At 41.7% G+C, this 20,292-nt stretch overlaps 1 long non-coding RNA gene and 1 pseudogene across 1 annotated transcript; one reads left to right on the top strand and one right to left on the bottom strand.

Annotated features, from left to right (window-relative positions):
- Positions 1-2,056: 2,056 nt before the first annotated feature.
- LOC146204811 (uncharacterized) lies at positions 2,057-4,791 on the bottom strand (annotated as a pseudogene).
- Positions 4,792-12,904: 8,113 nt separating this feature from the next.
- Positions 12,905-15,589, top strand: LOC146204810 (uncharacterized). The gene is made up of 4 exons (XR_014702950.1): positions 12,905-12,940; positions 14,954-15,034; positions 15,272-15,370; positions 15,490-15,589. It is a non-coding gene; the product is annotated as an uncharacterized LOC146204810 (long non-coding RNA).
- Positions 15,590-20,292: the final 4,703 nt, after the last annotated feature.

The following is a 20,292-nucleotide window of genomic DNA, read 5'->3' as shown; positions in this document are numbered from 1 at the left end:
TCTTCGGAGGTCGATTAGGACCTAAGACAGCGTAAATGCTAGGAATAGCTCGCTCGCATTACGGGCAGATCGAGGTGATAGTTTAATGCGAAGCGAAAGCTGCTCGTGAATGTGCGTATCCCGATGCCAGCTGGTGGAACTGGTGCAGTACGTAGCATCGCCTGCAGCTATGTGCGTCACAGCGATGCTTGCGGTACACAATCCTGAGTGAAGACCGTGATCTATGTTAGAACGGATGCACTCTTCGTAGCACCTCCCTTGCAAAAAAACTGATACAAATTTCTACAAGTCTCTTAGGAATATGTATAAGTCCTGTAGGTCCTTCTATGAGTCTGGTAGATATCCCTACCTGACCCATAGAACTTTTTACCAGACTTGTATACGGCATATAGATATCAATGTGTCACCTATGGGTCCTTCTACAAGTCTGGTACATATTCCTACCTGACCCATAAACCTCTTTACAAAACTGATAGGCAGCACATAGATCTCATTGTGTGCCCTAATACAAACCTGAAATGATGATGTATCAGTCTTTTACAGCCAAATAGAGTTCATCACACAGCGCACATAAATCTAACTGAAGCAATAATAAAGCCATAGTAGAGATAGCATGAACTTATATGGCACCTCCACACCTGATGACAACAACCCCCAATGGGCTGCCTGCCATGTGTATAGATTATTAAACACAGTTGCATATTCAATTCAATAATAGAATATAAAATGAAATGAACTCAGACTAAACTGTGATACTATGATAATCTCTTTTTTTCATTCGTTGAAATACAGGCTAGTTTGTTGTTATTGATGAATTTTTTTTTTCAGTTGATATGCATAACCTTAAATGCATTTTAATTCAATGCACATGTCTTTTGAAGTGCAGCAGCAATATCTATTTTGTGAAAATGTAATATGAAATTTGAATAAATAAAGCACCAGTACAGTTTCATGACAGGTGTGCTCCACTTTATTGCATTATATGCCATTTACATGAGAGAGACTACAGCAACTAATGCGTATCTAAACAGAAATATTGCTTTGAAATATATTTACAAAGGCAGGAGAACGGTGGGTGATGACCTCCTTGTGAATACTATTCACATACTTCAGTCTAGCTCTCATATGTCAGCCTGAGTGTGAATACCATAAATTCAACTCTTACAAAATGACTATATATACTTTCAATGCCTATAAGTAAACAACCAGATTTAAGCAAATTTAGATAGACACATGAATGAGAGTACTTTAGACCACCAACAGTGAAGTCATTAATAAGGAGCCAGCTTATCATCTAAAAAAGGACCAGTGTGAACATGATTTTCAGTTGTATAAAATGCCAAAACTAATTTGCAGATGTCACTATTATATTCAAAATTGAGATCATGGCACTTTGTACACACTGCGGTTTTTCCTTCATCCAGGAACTATTGTGATAAATGACAAAGCATTATTGAGTGAATGAACTTGAAAAACGGCAATTTATCATGGAATATCGACAAGAAGCAAAAAGTATGCATGCAGTATTACTACTATAAGACACATTAGAACATGAAAACACAGCATTATTTAGACAACAGTTAATACAACTTGCAGTGCTTGCTCATGCAAGCAAGCATATGCGTTTGTACAACCCTATACTCACGGAAAGAACTGCCAAACATAAGGCACAGATATTGTAAGAACAGAAGAGATAATTCTTCCACTGCGAGCTCTTAGTCTGACCACTACTTGTAGGGCACTGACCCAAACCATGCATAATTGCCACCAAAAATTGTCATTTTTTGGCTACTGTGACTGTTGGCAGCTACATTACTGCTGTCAAAATGCATACTATGCAGTTCCCCACCCATTCCGTCAAATGAGCGTAAAATTGGTTATGTGACAATGGTGTATTTACAAAAACCTTATATTTGCAATCTCTCAGCTGAAATGTATTCTGAAACAGTATATAACACATTTTTAAATGTATAACCAGAAAAGTACAAACATTATTTGTACGCATACAGTTCCAAGCCAAGACCTCCGGTATCATGGCTGAATTCTGTTCACCAGACTGTTTTGAGCATGAGAGTTAGTCTTTTTCATAGAGGTTTGGAATCGTTGAAACAAAAATAATGTGGTCTATTTCCATAAACACACACAGGCGCATAACTTCATTGGGTTTTATGTAAACTAACGGCTCTTCTCTTTTGACACAAATCAAAAGGTGCTTTGCATAGAGCCTTTCGACAAGTAGTAGTTCCTGGCACTGCAAAATTATGCAAGAATTTTCGCCACTAAGAATTCTATGAATTAGAAAAAAAGAGCCAGAAAAGCTGATAAATGCACTGTTGTTAGTCTTTATAGGCCTGGTATACTGAGCAGAGTGAAATGTTTGCTGACTGATGACCACTCGGTTATATTCAATAACACTTGAGTCACAGCCAAGCTTATCAGCAATAGCCTGGTTTTCACTTGAATCCAAGTTTAAGCATGGCTTTCCAGTGCCTAGCAAAACTGTTTGCTGACTGGTTCTTTTCCTCTGTACACCCAGAAAATTTACTGCTCCTGGTGAAAGGTTTAAAGTTGCTTTCGCTGTCTGTAACTTTCGAGCAAGTATGTAACGTTCTAATATTTGCAGAGGAACACCATTAGCTCCACTCACCAGTTTAACAAGTCCATTTCCACCTTCAAATACAAATGAAGAGTGTGACCAAAGAGGTCCTAGTTTAGCCACCCTCTTTGGCAGATGCAGAAGTTGGTGTACATTGTAGGTCATTGCAGACAATCCATACAATGACTGTGTTTGCACAACAAACTCTGACAGAAGATCTGATGACCTGAGAATATCATCTGATGATATGGTGTCCTGTAGAAGTATGTAGATTCCCTCTACAAGCAAACTGAAATGTTTTATGTAAATATCTGGCAAAGAGCCACGAAGACACGGTAGTGAATAATGAAGAACCCACCACTTCCATTCGCTGGCTTTCCAGATAGCGAAGTCAGATAATCTTCGAGGTGTACGTGTCAACCAATTTGGGGGCTTAATTGCCAATAACCTCCTGTTTAAAGAGTTCACTGTTTCTCGTGCACCAATGTAATATTCAGCACCTCTCGAATGTAGCCACAAGGAACAAAATTGCTTAGCCACACCTTCAAGAACCACATGCATATAGTCTGGGCTTGTTCCCCAAACTAAATCGTAACCAGGCAGCTTCGATAGCACTGTTCTGCCCTTCATACCATTCACAACAACATTTGTATGTTGTGCTTTTTTCCCATCTGCCTTCATGCTGTTGGAAGTCCTTTCCATGACAGCTCCTCCATGATCAGGAAGGATATACCTCAGGGCCCCTGAAAGAATCAACAAGAAATAACACCAAAACATTACTGGCCATAACACCATTTGTGCTTTTAAGGTTAGCATCACACTTTATGAAATTTTACAAGTCATTTCAAAGTTGGGATATTAAAACTCACCATGAGCAAATTTTCCACGCAGCAGGCAGATACTACAACCATAATGTCCATTGAAGTTCTTCATGTGAAGCACCATTGCCCGGGCAGGTGTATCCACACAGACACCTGCCACCTTTAGTGCAGACCTTATTGTTTTGCCACTGTGCTTCCATACAACAAAAGTTGCACTCATGAGTTCATTTAGGAATGTTCCTAGGAACATTTGCATGTCAGGATGGCCACTGCCAAACCACAAGCCACCCAAGAGCACATTGGACCATCTCATGAAAATGGGCAGTTCGTTCATTACCAGTTGGATTGGCCATAAAGAATCTTTGCTGCAGTTGAACACCCTTGCACCATCCGTGTTCAGTGTGAGCGTGATGTCACACCAGCTGGAATTCTCTCTGACCTTTCTGACAAGTGAACCATCACTAATATCCTTAATACCCTCAGACATGTCCCTGTTCTTCAGATTTTGATACAAAGCTTCTGCCACCGCATTATCTTGTAGAAGTTCTTGAAGTTGGAGTTTGATATCTAAAGTAGAAAAAAAGTTTCAATGTGAAGTTGGATATGGGTATGTTGCTGCCGCATTTGCTGCAGGATACATGCTTTTTGGCTTGCTTACCGGCATAAGTCATACAGGAAGGACAAAAAAAATGATGGTGCACTGTCTCTGTTATTGAACTTGCCCACAGTTTTCGGAGTGCATATTGTGAGCTTGGAATGACGGGGCTGCCAAGCAAGAAGTTGACCAGTCTGGCAAGGCCTTCAATTTGTACCCAGTTCAAACCTGACACGATACTGTAGCTCAGAATTCCCAGCAAAGCTTCTGCAACTGTAACTGTAGAATTTGGGAGTGTCCTCTTTGACGCCTCTTGCCAACCATCGAACAACGTGTTGTCCTCTGTGGAAGTGCCACTAGCTGAGCTGTCGCTGTCAGCGTTCGGGTTGGATGAAATGTCGCTTTCAACAGTGAGCCAGTCAGCATCTGACAAAAAAAAGCATCTTAACGTGTGCCCAATAACAGTTAACATACGTGCTAATTGCCACCACACTAAAACCTAGAACAAAAAAAAAGTGTGTTACATTTGCCCCATGCTTCGTGGAAACAAATTTGCCTAGGAAGGGAGCCGGGCCTTTTAAAATGTCCCGACACCAAATTTTACTAGTTACACAAGTACTAACTTCCACAGCGATGAGAGTTCAACTTAATCTTGAAGTTAATAGCCGGTGTGAACAGACGACATAAAATGGAAACGCGGGCAGGCATTAAATTTTGAGAGAATGTTTAAGGCTTGACTGCAGGAATTTGCAGATGGTTTAAATATTTCAACTCTCATCCTTTTTTATTGGAATATTGCCAGGGCAAATTAAACAGACTGATATCTTTTTTTCGTGAGCAAACAGGTCATACATAAATTATGACCAGCCTACTTACCATCATTCATTGTGCCAGGCGTGCAGTCATTGCTGTCCTCCGCGGGTTCTAGGAAGATCTCAGATGAGTCTTGCTCCTGCTGGGTTATCGTAGCCTCAGATGCACTATTTACATCCGCGTCTAGTTGGGACAACCAAGATTTCGTCCGCCATTTTGTCGTCCTTGGAATGCCACACAGTGCGTCCGGCTCAAGGTACAACTTCCTCTTCTTCGGGCGGTTCACAGAGGTGACGTCTATTGCACTTGGTTGTGAAGTAGAACCCATTATACCACGCTAATTCGACTGCGGACAGCAACAGGAGTGGAAACAGAAGCATCCGGCTTTGTTTCGGTGTTAACTGCGGCGCTCAAGCCCCTCTTGAGAAAATTTTCGGCTGTGCGCGTTGAACATGCTGTCATATCATGTCATGCGAGCAGGCACTGATGCGAGTGACTCCGGGACCTTTCGCACAATTGCGATATGAACACCATGAAGTTTCTTCACACTGCTGAGAAAAGCTGGGAGGTGATCGTTTAAAAACTACAGTGATGCTGCACAAGAATTTACCAACCTGTAACAATGGTCAAATTGTGTGTACATCAATGTTAATTGCTACCTAACTGAACGCTTTGCCTTTTCACAGTAATATCGTAATTCAATAAAAAAATCGAAGTGTCTAAAGGTACGTCCGACGTATTCATTCGATTCTCGTAAAGATACGGCGGACGTCGATATACAGGCTCATGGCTATATGCACGTCGAACGCGGCCACATTCCGCTTGCTACACGTGAATGGATCTCATCTTCTATGATATCAGCTAGCCGCGACTCTCGATGAGGTGCTACGAAGAGTGCATCCGTTCTAACATAGATCACGGTCTTCACTTAGGGTTGTGTACGGCAAACATCGCTGCCAAGCACATAGCTGCAGGCGATATGCTACGTACTGCACCAGCTCCACCAGCTGGCATCGAGATACGCACATTCACGAGCAGCTTTCGCTTCGCACTAAACTATCACCTCGATCTGCCCGTAATGCGAGCGAGCTATTCCTAGCATTTACGCTGTCTTAGGTCCTGCATCGACCTCCGAAGATCTAGCGCCGGCACAACATACACACACCTCGCAGTGCAGCTGAACATTCGGCAGTCCAAAGTATGTATGTGAAATGGCATTATGCTCGTTTCTCACATGCAGACCGAGTAAACAGGATGTTTTTAGCTAAATTCTTCGTTTAAATTCTACCTCAGAGCCGTGGCAGAAGACATGCAGAATCTACTAGAGGCCTGCACATCGACTCGTCGCGGCGAAGACCTACTGCACCGCACCGCAAGAGTGCACAACCGGAAAGCCGGAAGCGTGAATGATCCGAATTCCCTGTGAACAGCAATGTTCTTTGGTATATAGGGGAAGACTAGACTAAAGTGCTTAGGCTGCATCTTTTTCTTGTCGTTGAAGTTTGCGTACATGTAGTTTAAACCCCCGCATGTTCGAGGTTAGCGTGACCCGACTGAACTGCCGCGCAGCTTTGAAACGATCGGGATCGATATGCATGCATCGCCGGACTTAGGTACGCGGTGGAAAATGTGCGCTGCACATTTCGTTGAAGAAGCTGACTCTTGGAATTTTGCAGAGTGTGCCATGCAAGTGATCGTTGCTACAACCACGCATCCATGTTCCCACGGCTGGCCTACCCCGAGGCGCATAAATGTTCAACCGTGGACGTATCAATGATCGAAGAGAGGACAGATTTTCACAATATTGGGCGCGAAATCAATAACTACCAGTGCTCAGTGTTAGAGAAATTCTGCCTTGATCATGCGCAATTCAGTGTTTCAGGTGTGGTCAGTAGCTATATAAGTTTGAACAGTTCGCCTTTCAAGTCAGCGGCGCCAGCGATGGATCGGCGGAGCGATTTTCCACGCCACACCGCTGTCTTGCTAGAAAGCCTATCTAGGCGGCGTTTGACATTCACCTGCTTTTTGTTGGCTCCGTAATTCAACAGTTTCACTCCAGGCTGTCAAAGCAGGCGGACGTTGATAAAACAGTTGAGCACTCCAGTCTTTAGAAATCTGTACAATCACCTTCAGTTTGTAAAATTATTGGAATAGGTCACTTTCCGATCGCTGGGACATAGACCCTCGTGACAGCGCTGTCACGTGAATAAGGACCACACCAGGCCGAAAGCTTGTCTGATATAACATAGCTAACCAAGGTATACCTTACAGCATTGTGTTGATTTTTATGGTGCCTAAGCGACTAATGCTGCCATGCACCAAGAACAAGGTTTAATGTATTTATTTTGTGTGTAATGACTAAAATGTTCTTTAGCATGTAGCTTGTTTAGGAACATTTTAGGAAACCAAAAATGCAGGAAATTTGCACGTCTCTCCTAGGATCATGCTGGGATGGAAAGGGATCTGTTGCAAATTGTACAAAATGTTTCCTCTTTGCTCGACTCTGGCGCAGGTGTAAGATATGGTTTATTGTTAGTTCATCTCCACAATCCTTGCATATTGGTTTGTCCTCTTTCATAAGTATGAAGCTGTGTGTGAGGTTTGGGTATGTGTTTTGTGAAGATGATATAAAATGTCCTCCATGTTGTGTTTTTGATTACTGCATGATTTCCATTCCTTAATGACAGGTTTGACAAGTATAGTTTGTAGTTTATTTCAATGTTTCAAAAATCCTGCCATTTCACTCTCACTTTTCTTTGTACAAGCTTCTTGGTATCTTCATGCAGCATATTCACCCTCTGTAATTTAGCATTGAGTCAAGGTAACCTGGTTATTTCTTTTCATCACATTTCAAGACTACTGTCTCGATTTCATAAAGTTTCTGACGACAGGAACTCCTTGGAAGTCATAGAAATAAATGAGATCCACAATCATGAGCTATCTAGGGTATGCATATACATGTCCATCGCTCAGTGGAATGGCGTCAGTACGCTGTTAGAACAGGTCTTGAGATAACAACAACCATTGTCTGAGGTGGTCCTTTAATGGGCATTGAAATGCTATGTAACTACAGGTACTGATAGAACTCTTGATCATGTTATGTGATGATGCGATCCTTGCATGAATATAGGTATACATTTCAGAATCTGCAGTGCACCACTTGGCCATTTGCCACCAGTTTGTGTGAAATGGTATTTTTCATGCATGTTAACCAGTGTTTAACAGATGACCCCTGTGCACAAGCCAAAAGTGCCACGAGCCAAATGTCTCGAGGCCACACGACATGGCAGGAGCTGTTAAGCCAAGCTTACAAAGTTATATTTGAAATATTTCAGCTTCAACGTTTCAGCTCCAATTAAGAAAGGTTGAGGCTTACAGAGGTCTATGCCAGGTTGTCTATCACCTAACAGGGCAGCCTACGACCGTATGCTAATGAGTATATTTGAGATAACAGAGACATGAATTAAGGAATTAGTAATAATGTTTGTAGCAAAGGGCATGTAAATTAACGAGAATCCACAGTGGGATCTGCAGACAAGAACCATTAACGCTGGCACATCATACCCTTACAGGTGGAGATTAGGAGTCTCCCTAATTTTTTGTCTGCTCAAAGCTTGTCATTTCCTTCGTTCTTCCAGATGAGGAAGATGTGAAAATGATAGCATCCAAAATGCCAGAGACCATCGTTAACAAGGATGCTGATCCCAACAGCGTAAAAAGGAATTTCAGAAAAGATGGGTGACTAGTAATGCTGGCAACAGTTGAAACTAAGTGGAAAGGCATGAAATTGAAATGCAACATATGCAGAGATATGTTGCGAGACGACCAGTCTGTGGTGTGCGACATCTGTCTCCGTTAGTTTCATCAAGTGATTGGCCAAAGCAGATGGGGCTTGTGGTTTTGTGATAAGTGCAGTGTAGTAGCATAGATGCAACCTTGCCCATTAATAATTCGAGTGGAGTAAGTGCATTGTTTTGTTTTGTTCATGGTTTCCATGAAAACATTATGAGAAATTTTTTCCTAGAGAATGTTTGCTGAAATGTAAATATAATGTGCAATAAAACTAGTGTTTTCTTGCTGTTTACTTTTCCTTTTATACATTAGTTCTGTGAAGAAAACCACAGGCTAGAAAGAAATGTAATGGCATGCATTTTGATACTTGGCCCCGTTGTGCTGGCTCAGTAGTTAGAGTGCTTGGCTGCTGAACCCAAAGATGCAGATTTGGTTCCAGCCACAGCAGGGGCATTTCAATAGAGGCGAAACAATAGGCCGTCATGCACCGTGCGGTGTCAGTGCACGTAAAAGAACCGCAGATGGTCGAAATTATACCGGAGCCCTCAACTATTGTGTTCCTCATAGCCGTAGTTATTTTGGGATGCTAAACCAGATATATATCACATCATACTCTGAGTAAGATGCTATTCATGGTCAGTTAATCATACACTAAATGATCAATTTTTTTCTGCATGGTACAGCAGCTGTTGTACAATTTTACTTTAGCCTTCATGAAGAATATCACACTGGCTCCACATGGCCTTCTGTTGACCGTTGATATGCGTCACAATCACACACCTGAGTATGTATTTGTCTAAAGGCACCTATGCATGCAAGGAGGTCACCGTTACTTTTTTTCCATTTGTCAGAACTGAAATGCATGATCCACATCATTTCTGTAATTCAACTGCTTGCTATTTGAACTGTCCAGCATTGATGCAAGTTTCAAAGAACTGCAATTAGCAAATTAATCTAAGCAGCAAACCATGCCAAGAACTGCTTCGGTTTCATCTTTAGCAACTGTTTGGGAACTAAAATTAGCCAAATGTTGCAAAACATAGATGAGAGGTTACAAAATCTAAAAAACAATGCAGCCTACCTGTGGCATGTAGGGTTTCACATCCTAAAGTGGCATATGTAGCTATGAAGAATACCGTAGTGGAGAGCTCCAGACTAATTTGACTGCCCAGGCTTTGTACTTTGCATTGACATCTTGCAGAAAACAGAAGCATTTGCATTTCACCTGCACCAAAGTGCGACTGCCATCACTGGTATTAAACATCACGACCTTGGGGCAAGTAGCCTGACGTGCCACTAAGATGTCGCAGCATGTACGTACATGCTATACATGTCAACCTTTCTAGCATTAAAGCTGTCACATGCATGGCAGATATTCATGTTCAGCTTTGGACTGACAAGTTTAAAAGTGTACTATTTGTGTTTGTCCAGCATGAAAAACAAAGGAAACTAAGGAAAAACGAAAAAAAAAATGAACATAATATGTTGAAAAAGCACTAGTCATTAACACATAAAGCATATTCGTTCCTTTATTAATGATAAAGTGGCCTTCAACAATAGTACAAAGCCTGAACATTTAGAAAGGTGCTGTGCCAGGCAGCTATTTTACAGAAACCTGAACCATTTCACCTGTAGTAATGCGCATCCCGGCGGTGTGGGCTGGGCACTTATTTTTCGGTCCACTCCAACATGCGAAAACTGCATCATGTGCATTCCCATTTTCCGAGTTTTGAGCTATGTAGTACAGGCTAACAAATTGTCGATGACTTATTTTCGTCTGATTGTTGCACAGCGCGTGTAAATAAATTACCACTGTACCTAATAAACACTGACATGCACGTGCAACATCGCCGATCATAAACGGACACACTGATGTCCGTCCGGACATCGGCGCACTCATCACAGCACTCTTCGTAGTCTCAGACAGCACTCTAGTAGGACGTAATCCGTAATCACAGCATCTCACGGTAAGCACAAACCACTCCTCCAGTTGTACAACAAACACGAATGACGCGATGCTTGGGCTAGAGACACGCCGGCGGTGCCCAGCTTTTTCAGCGCCGCTTGTACTACGTAGAACTTGCAGCACCAAACCTCAATGCGAGCAGAAAGCGATGCGTTACGTGACGCATCTCATCACAGATGGAAGTGAGGAAACTTTGAAGAATCAAAACTACATAATTACATAACGACCGTCGTAGACGTTAATCCACATAATAACGAGGACCAAATGAGCGGGCGTGCGGGCCGCGGGCTGGCCGTCAACACCGCGATTACATGCGCTTGCGCTCTGGTCGTGCTTGCCACCCTGCCGCGGTCCAACTCACGTAAACCTATCATCATGCCATCACGTAGTATATCATCCATTCTAGGCACTATTCTTGCCACTGTACTATTCTTTGTAATTTCACATTTCACGCATGCAGTATATGTAGTACATACTTCTTGCACCTCGCACGTAGACCTCATCATAGCCTCCTTTACCTCATACCATGACCGGCCTCATACCAACTTCGATTTGGCTACATATGGCTTGTCTCGGATCCGTCCGGCTTTCCCGACGGATCCCAAGGCCCATATCGGAGAAAAATGCGTTGTGTCCGTCGGAAGAACCCTACCGATCGGGTCCGTCCGCCGTACCTCTGAAAAATATTTCCCGGATCCGTCGGACGGATCCCGAAGAAAAACGCACCGAGTCCGTCGGACGTACCTTTAACACCATTGATCGGGTCCGTCCGACGTACCTTTAGCCACAGCCTAAAAAAATATCTAACCTCAGTAAACCCTTTGTTGCTTTGGCGGGGCGAAGTGCGGTATTTCAGCAAGAAGAGAGACTACAGAACATGCTGTTCTACTTAAAGTTCAATGCTCCAACCACGGCAATATGCCGGAATGGCTTTCAAGCACGCACGGTGCTTTTGAGCAGGCACTTGGATTCCCGCCTGTTCCCGTCTCGACTCTCGACGACTGCTTTATGGCGATTGGGCTGCATTTTGGGATGTTGAAAGCTCTGGTAGAAGCAACAGTGAAAACAATTAGAAAGCAATGACTTACGTCGTGCAATAAAAATTCCTTGAAGTATAATAGACTGTAGGGATGCTTATGTAATTCGGCTAGGACACCTGCGGAACCAGTCAGAAATCCAAATAAACAAGCAAACGATTTTCGTACATCGTTTTTCTTACAAATTTTTAGAATGCTTTTAATTAATTTAATTTCTTTTTAATTTAATTTAGGGTTTTACAAAGTACTAGCATGGCGGAAGTAGGTGCTAGCAATTGTTGGTTCTAGCCGAAGCCGCTCATTTTAGCGCGCCAACATTCTAGTCATTGTTCTAACTATAGTGCCTAGAATATAGTTCTAACTGCGCGCCACATGGGCGCTATTCTAGCTGCGCGCCACATCGAAACAAAGGGTTTAGACGGGAGCGCCGTGGATGGGAGGCATGTAATTAGGACAAAGCATTTATGCTTATGTCAAGTTTGTTGATGACAAGGAGAGGCACATTGTGCCCGTTGAAGATATTCTGAACTTTCACCCTGACGGCTCTTCGAAGTTTGTGCGTGGGAAAGTGTACAGTGTGAAGTGGTCTGACAAAGTGCAAGACGGATATTTTGGTGCACAGATATTGGAAGTATTCGGTAAGTTTCTTTGTACTCTATGGTGCGCTAGGCCAGACAGCAAACGTTTATGACATTTATCAGCCGACGTATTTTGAATGTCTTAAACCAAACTATGTATAATGCATGCTGTTTACGTTATTGTGATTCAATTTTATACACTCGGTGTAACACGTTTTTTACTGCGAATGTTATACATTTTTAATGTTTTATCTTCAAGTATTATTGTTCGCGGGAAACGAACGTAGGGCTGTTAGTGCCCTACAGTAGGGCGAAAGCCGCGGGTCACCTTATAGCCAAAAAGCTAACGGCTCTCTGAAAATTTCCAGAAACTCGCGAAGAAGCGGAGTTAAAAGTCCAGCGCAAGCGGTTCTCAGTACCACCGATCATGGACTCGGGGTCAAGCAGTGACGAAATGGTAAGTAATGACTGCACTGTGCCTTGGCGGCCAATTAATATACAATCTCTGCAACAGGTGCAGGACAGTCCGAAAGTGCGTAGACCTTCTGCAAAACGAATGAAGCAACATCAACGCAGACTGCTGAAAAGTGACAGCAGCTCGAGTGACGAGCTAGTGGCTCGTTCGGAAGTTAAAACTCTTCGAGAAAAAAACAAGGCACTTTTGCAAGAAAATCGGACATTGAAAAAAGAAAATGGCCTACTTATAGGGAGCTGAACATTCGACTGCAAAAAATTTTGACAGGTAAGTTATATGATGTTTTTCATCCCATATATTTCGGGGCTGCCAGGAAGTTTAGCTCGTGCGAATGAAAAGCGGAAAGCATTAATTCGAATTGTTGGGCTGCATTTGGAACCTTTACTAAAATCTCAAGCGTAGCACTGTGGCATTTCTTTCAGGCACCTAATAAGAAGCCTTGGTGTAATAAGCTTGTTTCATTGTGAGCGTGGATGTAAACTGCGATATTGCAGGTGTCGCTGTGTTTTAAACTTTCCTTCCTTCTCATGAGGGGTTTTATAAGCTAGCACATTTAAAATCGTTTAGTTATGTGTAGTGTATTGGACTGGTATGAAAATTAGGGGGATGGTCAAGCTTAGCTTATGAGTAGACATGATATGCCTTCAGAGGGACACAACACTAACCAAAATGTGTAATAAGATTAAGGTGCAAACAAAATAATCTTGCCTCATGTATTATAGATTGAGCACTGCAATATCGAAGAAACGAGAATCTATAATTTTATTTTGGCACTGAAAATCTCATAAAAAGGACTCAAGTGAACTTTTTTTTTTCGCAGACTTGTCATAAGGCATACTATAGAAAATCATGTAAAGTGTTCTCTTCCAGAAACCAGAGAAGGCTCTTGCAACATGTAATTATCACTGTAGTACCCCACATGGCCACATGTCAGCAAAGTGTCACTGATTTTCTTAACTGCATAATCCTTCAAGAGTGCGTGCCTTGTTTTATTCTATTTTACGCTCTCTCCAGTGCACCCGTAGATAAAAAAAAACTTCTTCTGCATAGTATGTGATGTGCTTTTAGTGCTTGCCAAAAGATGGTGCTGCAGTGTTTTGAATTCCTTGGTTGAACCAGTGACCACGGCCCAGTAAAACATTCGTCGATGAGGCTTGCATTCCTGTGCTATAACAGCCTTGGGTGTGGAAACTAAGACGGATGCCACTATGCACTAAATAAATGTCTAATTAGTGTCTGTGGATGAGATTTTTATTAGCTTTTAGTACATTACTTCTAATGACATGAAATCGTTGAGGTCGCTCGCTGCTCATGGTTTCCATCATCAGTCTACGTAAAATTGGGCAGATACACTGATCAAATTTTTTCACTGCTTTTCTAACAAAACCCCTACGGACTCGACCACTCAAGTCGCGAAGCCTTTTAGTGAGACAAAAAAAAAACTGGATGCTCAAAGTGCAGTGTTCCTCAGCTCTGTCTGGAAATTCAGAGAATTTTTAAAATATTCTTTAAGTTGGTTTTAGGGGAAGGAAGGTGCAGCATCTGTCTCAGTTTACAGTGGATATCTAAACCTACAATTAACAGAATATAATTCGAGGTACACATATCATTGGGTTGAATCCCTGTTGCAAAACTAGACTCCAACTTTACTAGGAGATGGATGCTAAATAGGAAGTGAAATGGTATGACATCACCTTAAACTTTGCACCAATAACGGTGGTCTAATAATTTTATATGAAACCACGTGCATATATTTTCTGTCACATTTGGAATGATGCCAGGTTTTCCCCCACAATTCTACGGTACCGGAACGGCTTTTTTGCATGAGCCCAGCACGCTCTCGTGCAAAATATGCACCTAATAAAATTTTCATGTGCGTTTTAAGGATGATGTAATGCATTGTATGGCACTTTCACAGTTAAGTATAAACTGCAGACAGTTGACACACACGTCAGCATAGCATTATGCATGGAAAACTGGGCAAGAGTGCATGCATAGCACAATATTGCTCTGAGTGTTATGATGCAGTCTGGTGTCATGCAACGATAAGGACATTTATTAAGGCACTTAGGAAATAATGGTAGGTGTATTGAGCTGTGAAGACCTTTCATGACGTACGCTTGTTATGCTTGAGGCACTGGCTTTGCTAAAGGAGAGAAATCTCCCTTGAGAGCTTACATGAGTTTAGACACATAATACATAAAAATTGTCCATTACTTTGATGTTTAATACCAAATGTAGATGCAACATCTCTTTTTTGTGTGACTATTTTCCTCTCAGATAGCCACCCAACGTCCCACCCACCGTCAGATTGTGTGCCACTGCATGTGGAAGAAACAAGGAGTCCTGCACTTGGAAAAGGTACTAGGCAACTCACGTTTGGGTTTCTTACTGTTTTTTATGGGTTGGGTTTTTCATACCTATAGCTTTTGGAGATAACTTGTTCATTGCATTTTTCTTATTGGTTAAAACTGCATTGTTTATTCATCAAAAGGTATTTCGATTCAGTAATGTTTTGCATGAAAATCAGTCACAGGTAACAGTCATTATTTGGCTACTTCTATGGTCAGTGGACCTTCACTATGTTTTTTTTCTTAGTGTCTCAGAGGCATGACAGCCTGCAGCCAAAGGGATTTGCACAGCAAATCAAGCAAGTGAACCCCGAGGATGCCAGTAGCGTGTGCTCCGACAGACATGGTGATTTGCATTTTTGAAATTGGTGCATGTTACTCTAATGGTTTTGAGCCATGTGGATGGTCAAAGCACCATGGTGCTAATTCATTTCCCTCCAATCTGATTTTTTTTTCACCTGTTAGAGCTACCACCTTCGCCAAGTGTTCAAGTCGCAGTTACACAAAGCCAGAGAAACAGCGAGGACAACAAACGAATACTTTTTCAAGAAAGTGAAGGCCAGGTAACCATCACTGTTGCATTTTACTTGTGTCAAGCCTTGTGTCAGCAATTTGTATTCCTAAGTTGGCTGCAACTTTTTCCAGGTCTACATAAGCCAGCAAGTAAGCTTGCCGACTTCAGACTTCATTGAAATAATGAGATCAAGAAACGATTCCACATTTGTGAGAGATGCCGCTACACGAATCTTCTCAACAGCTGGCCTTATCAATAGGAGCGTGACTGGGAAACCATCTAACAGGACGAAAACACCACCGAAGCCTCCTTTGGATAAACAGAAACTGGATGCACTAAAAGGTATAGCAATTTAACTGCACTTACTTGATCATTTTATTAGACAAAGTAAATGAAATGTCAATGGCAGTTTAAACTACCAAAGTAATACATAGGTCCTTTACTGTATTAGTGGCGCCTTCCAACATGTGCAGATGTCTTCATAAAAGTGCTGTAGCTAGGCTGACATCATGGAAAGGTGGGTTGCTTATTAGCCACATCAAACTCTTAATTACAAAATAGGCTTTGTGTCCTTTTGCACATATAATTGTTATTTAGCTGAGGGATGCTAATAAGACTGAATGTAGCACCTTTCATTGGAGGCACTGTGGTTTTCTGTAAATGTTCAGTATTTTTTGCTGAACTACAGAAAAGTGCATCGTTTTGTCACATCATCTGCTCTCCAACATTTGAAACTGTTTGGAAGTGCACAGAGTCATTCATGCCTGCCAGTTTGATTTGGTTTGGTCTATGACCCAAAGCAACTCAGCCTATGAGAGGTGCCATAGTGGAGGGCTCTGGAAATTTTGACCACCTAGGGTTCTTTAATGTGCACTGACATCACACAGCACACGGATGCCTTTTCTTTCGCCTCCACCACTAAGTGGCCGCTGGGCTGGGATTCGATCCCTCATGCTTGGGCACAGAAGTCGAGCATCCCTAACCACTGCGCCACCACAGTGGGGCTCGTGCCTGCTAGTGAATACAAGGATACGCAACTTATTGCTCTTGGTTGGTTTATGGGGTTTAATGTCCCAGAGCAACTCAGGCTATGAGAGACGTAACTTTTACTGTTGTATGTGCTTGAGTATGCCACAGATTTTGTTGTATTCAATACTGACACATTTATTTGCAAAGTAAAATATATAAGAAATGACCTGAAAAAAATGCAAGAATATACAGCGCAGTCTTTTTAACATTCTTTCAGGCCTGTTGTTTTCCTCTGTAGCATTGTTACATATGACTGCAGCACAGCCCAGAAATAACATTCACTTGCATCATGAAAAATTATACCTGTAACTGTACTGCTTTCCTGCCCAGGTTTTTTTTCATCATTTTGTTACGTCGGGGTCATCAGATGAAGACGCAAAAAAGCGGCTAAAGATGTTTGGTCGCCACCTTGCTTCGAAACTTTCAGACGTTTCTGCTGCAAAGCCCCTTATCACAGACAAGCAGTGAGAGACATCCACCTATGCTGTGTTTATTTTGGTTATTTTTAATGGTTTCAAAAGTTCCTTGAACCTTTTAGTTCTTGGCTGTGACTGCAATATTATGCTGTTTTTTCATTCCTGTGTGTGCCTCATAAGAAGTCTGCACAGCAGCACAGTGCAGCGTAAGGTACTAGTCAGTGGCTATTTCGTTTGCTTTTTGGTTTGTCTTAAAGAAAAAAAATGAAAACATGATTTTTTTTTGTCGCTCCACCTATGGTGTGGTTAATGTTCATCACTTTCAGCGATTACCTGAACATTTTTTTTTTGTGCTCAACCATGTGATGTGGTTGATGTTAATTACATTTAGCTACTTTCTCATGGCAATTGTTTTATTGCTTGTGGGTCTAGGTTGCGATTTTCATTATTGAACTAAAAGATATTTTTGCTGCCCACTTGATATCGCGTTATGTGTTTACTTGTGAATTTCTAGTCACTGGCTCCTTGAATATTAGTTTTTTGGTTTCTGCCAGATAGGGGAGACAACTTTTGCATATTTTATGTTACTTCACGTGTGGTGTGAAAGCCTTAATTGCATTTAGTTATTTTCCTGTAGCGGATTTTTTGGCCGCCTGCAAGCCAAAGCAAGTGTGAGTGGGCTGTGGGTTTCATTGCTTTTATACTAGTCTCTGGCTCCTTGCCTTTTAGTTTTTTGGTTCCTGCCAGATAGGGGAGCCAATTTTTGCATATCTTTTATATGTAACTTTCCCCATGGTGTGATAGCTTTTTTTTTGCATTTAGTTATTTTCCTATATAGCGGATTTTATGGCCGCCTGCAAGCCAAAGCAAGTGCGAGTGGGCTATGGGTTTCATTGCTTTTATTCTAGTCTCTGGCTCCTTGCCTTTTAGTTTTTTGGTTTCTGCCAGATAGGGGAGCCAATTTATGCATATCTTTTATATGTCACTTTACCCATGGTGAGATAGATTTTTTTTTTCATTTAGTTATTTTCCTATAGCGGATTTTTTTGCCGCCTGCAAGCCAAAGCAGGTATGGGTTTCATTGCTCTTATTCTAGACACTGACTCCTTTTGTTTTAGTTTTTTGGTTTTTGCTAAGTAGGGGAGGCAATTTTTGCATATTTTGTATGTCCCTTCACCTATGGTATGATAGCTTTAATTGCAGTTATTCATTTTTCTATGGTAGATTTTTCGGCCACCTTCAAGCCAAAGCAATGCCGAGTCGCCTGAGGCTTTCATTGCTTTTAATGTAAAAACCTGTTGTTAAATGTGATAAAGAAGCCTTTTAGTGTTGTTTTATATATGTATATATATGTGTGTGTATGTGTGTGTGTTTAGATTTGTTTAACTTTTCCTTCACAAATTGTGAGCTTTGTCATTTGAAATATATGTATTGCCTTTTGTGATAATATACATTTTTCACTTGTTTCCGAAAGCTTGTTTCTTGTCATTGCATTACAACTATACAACACATAGAAACTGATAAACCATAGAACTTATATACCAATACAAATACACTATTACCCTAATAGAAAAAATAGCACTGATAGGTCACAATAGAACTAAAAGAAATTTTATGAGTGTATTAGTTGTATCGTTTCATAATTCAATAGACAAAACTGGTAGGTTGTTCATCAGTTTATTGTATCAGAATTTTTTCTAGGGCTGATCGAGAGTCGCGGCTAGCTGATATCATAGAGCATAAGATTCATTCACGCGTAGCAAGCGGAATATGGCCGCGTTCGACATGCATATAGCCATGATCCTGTATATCGACGTCCGCCGTATCTTTACGAGAATCAAATGGATACGTCGGACGTACCATTAGACACTTCGTAAAAACAATCCCGTCGGCGCCATGGTGTAATAAGAGCTCTCATAACACGAATAATTAATTCCAATAAAGCGCATCAGACAACCTACCATTGCAAGCCTGGTGGCGACGCTTCTCCGTGTAGGTAGAATTGTTTCGCGAACGCAAATAGAAAGGTCGCGCTGCACCCACGACAGATCTGAAGCACAACACATACACGAAACACAGTCATCGATACGTAACAAGCTCAGTCCCAACGCTCGGATCGCTGTAAACATTAAGAACCATGCAGAGCTCAAAATTCATGTAAGCGTTCGGAAAGCAAGGAGTGCGCTTTGAACTTTCACTCGTAATATATACATGCGGGTGGTTTCACCAGCTCGACGAAAAAGCAATCGTTCCGAACGTGATTACTTTCACTACACTCGCATTTGTCACTGCTATGATACTGACTATGCTTCACGTACAAGGAATTCATTGTGAGCAGATTCTTGCTGCTGTCCGTGAAGAACCGCTGAAATCAGGAACATTTGGCGATACGGCTCCAATATCTCCAAAAAACACGTCGAGGCACCGCCGCATCTTGCTTAGGCTTGAAGACCATTTTTTCAACTTGGAAGCTATCCTTGACGCCTTGACAAACAAATAACTCAGTCGAATTACTAAAAATGGAAGAAAAAAAAAATGTCGAACAGTCCACGCTTGTGCGTGTCAGAACGATCCACACAACCGTGTGTCAGGATTAGCCCAAGAGGCAGAGATGCTCATTGTTCGAGGAGTATATGTGCTTCACGAGTACGCCTCGCGAAGCACGCCGCGCTGCCCTGCGTCCTTCTATTTATAGTGCCAATTCATTCTAGCACATGAGTATAGTGAGCTGCGCTTCACATTCTGCAATTACATTTCAACCGCAAAAATTTTCTTATTTTTATTAAGACAGTTATAGATCCGTTTATCTCGGCGTGCTTTTCTTATTTCAATTTTCAATTTGTTTGCACCGTTTATTCAAAAAGCTCGCTCGAATTGCAAGAAATGATACTTTGTTTATGATTTGCCCTCTCGAGGAGGTTATTCCAACTAGCATTATACGCGCGTAAATTTAAAATTACTTATTGCATAATGTTACAAAGAAGACCACTGGATGATTCTCCAGTCTGTGCTTCGTTGTTTTTCGCACTGCTTCTCATGGGATGGGAAAATGATACTCCGGTTCAATAGGCGAGTGTCTTAACACTTGACCACTTGACCGCTAGGATTCACCGCGGCGGTGCCGAGTGCAGCTATGTGCAGCACGCCTTTCCTCCAACATTTTCATGCGTGCACCTGCTCTCGTCGACGAAATCGAAAGTGATAGCTAAAAAACGAACAGCAGATATAAAATCATACATTCAATCGTTTCGTCAAATATACGAGCGCTTTTTAAGAGACAACTCGTAAGCTCGTTAGGGCGAAAAGCTA

This window comes from Amblyomma maculatum, chromosome 1, assembly GCF_055883805.1.
Source record: "Amblyomma maculatum isolate TAMU_Amacu chromosome 1, ASM5588380v1, whole genome shotgun sequence".
Lineage (NCBI taxonomy): Eukaryota > Metazoa > Arthropoda > Arachnida > Ixodida > Ixodidae > Amblyomma > Amblyomma maculatum.
Note: the sequence above shows the minus strand (reverse complement) of the source record. Positions and strands in the feature narration are given on the sequence as shown.